This window comes from Palaemon carinicauda, chromosome 10 (assembly GCF_036898095.1).
Source record: "Palaemon carinicauda isolate YSFRI2023 chromosome 10, ASM3689809v2, whole genome shotgun sequence".
Lineage (NCBI taxonomy): Eukaryota > Metazoa > Arthropoda > Malacostraca > Decapoda > Palaemonidae > Palaemon > Palaemon carinicauda.
Window position 1 is genome coordinate 45,458,133 of NC_090734.1, and position 3,561 is coordinate 45,461,693.

Genomic DNA, 3,561 nt, shown 5'->3' on the forward strand with positions numbered 1-3,561 from the left:
CTCTGAGCTTTTCCGAGTCTTTCTTGGGAACACAAAACAGCCTCTTTTGGAATTTGATGGACTTCACCTTTCGAATCCCATTTTTCTCCAACAGTTCTTGAACGTACTCCTCCAGAACGGGGGTGGAGTGTTGGAAAACCCGAAGGCCCAGGGGTGGAGTGCTGTACCAGCTCCAGCCCAGTCCATTCTTGAGTAGGCTGTGGGCCCAGGGATCGAAGGTCCACCGATTCTGAAATTTCAGAGGTCTCCCTTCTACTGGTATCATCCCACTTGGACTGCCGCCCTGAGGTCTCGCCTCCCTGACCACAACCACCCCTGAATCCCCTTCCCCTTGAGGGGCGCCCAGACGAGCCTCTGGCTGCCCCTCTAGGCTTTGCTCGAAAGGAAGTAGACTGCCCTTCGAACGATGGGGTGAATGCCGTGGACTGTCTCGACACGGCCTGGGGTACCCACTGAAAAGTGGTCGGGGTTTGTGCCACGATCTGGGGCACTGGAGGCAATGGCAATTGCAGTTGCTGTCTAACAGGCTTGGCTGGCCGAGACGGTAGCCTAGTCCTCATAGTCTTCCTCTTTGGTTGAGGACCCTCATCCAGGGAAGACTTTCTTTTGATAGCCAGGCCCCACTTCTGGAGAAGGTTTCTATTCTCCAAGGCGGCCTTATCAACTACTTCTTTGACTAAATCGGTAGGGAAAAGGTCTTTGCCCCAAATGTTGGAGGAGATTAGTTTCCTTGGCTTGTGCCTCACCGTAGCCGAGGTGAACACGAACTCCCTACAAGCTCTCCTCGCCTTGACGAAGCCATAAAGGTCCTTCATCACTGTTGCCAGATGAGTCTTGGCCCCCACCATGAACATTTCATGGACCTTGTGGTCACTTGCCATCGTCTCAAGAGTAGTCTGAAGAGACATTGAGGCAGCCAATCTTTCTTTTGTCTCGAACTCTCTCTGCAAGAGAAAGTCAGACAGCTTAGGGAGGTCCTCGCCGAACTGACGTCCGGCAATATCAGCCTCCAACTTCCCAACTGAGAACGTAAGATGGACGTCCTTCCAGTCTTTGTGGTCCCTAGGTAGGGCCAGCGACAAGGGTTTACACTCCTCCAGGGAGGGGCAAGGCTTGTCGGCCTCGACTGCTTTTAGTACAGCCGCAAACCCTTTCTGTAAAAAGGGGAAGGCTCTAGCAGGAGAGGACACAAAGGAAGGGAGCTTCTTGCTCAATGCAGCTGCCTTTGAGTTAGAGAAGCCCCTCTCTTTCAACGAGGATGAAAGCAGAGCTTGAGCCTTAGTATGGTCCATCACTATGACCTCCTTCGGCTCTGTCTCCTCCTTTGAAGCTGGTTCCTTCCTCAGCCAGACACATGGTTTAGCATCTGAGCACAAGGGAAGGTCTTTCACATTGAACCTCTTCTGGGGCCCATGTGATTCTGCAAGGCTCTGCATCCGCAGTTCCATTGCAGCCGCCTTCTCCTGATTCTCCTTCTGCATCTGTTGGATCATTCCAACAATGGAGGAGAGGGCCTGTCCCAGCTCTACTGGGAGACCGGCCGATGTTAAGGGAATAGGCTCCGGGATCTGAACCGGAGTAGCCGACACCTCGTCGACCTCTTCTTCTACAACGTCTGGGGCTTGAACTTCACCCAGGGCTTCTGCCAGGGGGTCTTCCTTCAGACGCTCGTCCACGACAGACATCCTGTCATCTAACTGGATGTCTTGCATAGCGACCGAGACTTCAGCATCCACCTGGATCTGAACATGGGGGATCTCCTCTTGAGGCTGGGGAATCGCTGCATCAGCTGGTGCCTTAGGGAAAAGATACGCCCTCATCATCTCACTTGGAAGATAAGGGCCAGAGGTGTTTTTTTGGAAGCCCCTTACCCAGGTACGAAACTTCTCCCTTGTTATATCCCTTGATTCTGCCGTCCTAGGGGAATCAAAGGCCTCAGTAATCAGGTTAGTGCACACAGTACATACCTGAGGGTCCCAATACTGTAGATCATCCTTGGAGACAGCGCATGCTGCGTGTCTCCTACAAAACTCATGTCCGCAGAGGTTCTTGCTGCGGACGTTGCAGAAAACACTTCCGCACTTCGGAGGGTCCTTCTGTAAAGAGAAGAAATTTCCATGAGTATCAAGTGAACTATGTATCACTGGGTATGCATAGTATAGCATAACAATTCATAAAGGAAAGACACACACTTGTGTTTCCCTCACAACCCATTGTTGTAGCCTTCCAGATAATAAAATCAAATGGTTAATCTCTTTTAGAGTAACCAATGCAAAGTTTCCAGAGGAAACAGGTGGAGCTCACACCTAAGCAATGATTTTAAAATCCTGGAAAATAGACAGGAAAGAACTCACTTTCCTATCTGTAGGGCAACAGCAAAGGACTTGTGCAAGAAAACACAAAAGTGTTAGAACACAGTGCTGTACCAAAACCCATACTATAGTTTTCTTCTTACAGTATATGTTATACTGAAGAATACTGGTACAGTATAGGAGGTTACGTGCCGGCCGGCAACACACCATAACTAGCTTTAAAGTATACTACTTAACAGCTATAAGGCGGCAGAACTCTGGTTCAACAGCCAATGCCGGCCGGCAACTACACAAGGTAGTACCCAGCTGCTGGCCACACTCTTGATGACCGGCAGACAAGGGCTGACATTAGCCGGCCGGCAAAGGTACAGGACCGATGCCGGCCGGCAGCAAAAGAACCAGAGGACTACACCAGACAAAAAGGATGGATGCCGGGATAAGAGTGTACACTACCTCCAAGCCCGGCAATCCGAAAGAGTGCATATAAGGAAGGGGAGAATCTAATTCAGGCTTTCTGACCAATGCCGTCTGGCTCTACAGGCAGGCATGGATGAGGGACCAAGGGAGGTCCGGGCAGCACTCAAAATATAAGACCCTTGCCGGCCGGCAGCTCTGCCTGCCGGCAAGGGGCTGAGTCAATTCCACATCCTAACCTAGTCTAGGTCCAGATGTAGAACGACGTACAGTAAATATAAGACCCTTGCCGGCCGGCAGCTCTGCCGGCCGGCAAGGGGCTGAGTCAATTCCACATCCTAACCTAATCTAGGTCCAGATGTAGAACGACTTACAGTACTGTAATGGCTAGGCCATTACGGAGATATAGGGGGAAGGGACAAAAGAGGGTCCTACCAACCTTGCTTTAGTGACGGATCCCCCGCAGCCAAGAAACTTATCTCAGCCTAAGGGAGATCCAAGGGGGGAGGCCAGCAATACTTGCCAGCTCCCAGAGCACCAAAGCAAGGAAGGTGTTGCTACTCCCAGGGAAAGAAACTTATCCTCCCCCGAGAACAGCAACAAGGACTAGTCTGGTAGATCACAAAAGAAGGAATCATATCCACAGAAACCTTCGGTAGTGACCTAAGGAGGCTAAGCCACCTTTGTGTCAGGCCAGCGAGGGAGACTCTACCCCAAGCCAGACAAACACAGACTCAGACTAAAAAACTCTGTTGTTCTGTCCCTCTTTGAACCAGACTTACTGGAACAGGAAGGTACAGTAACACCCCAGTATAGTTTTATCGAAAATTAATTC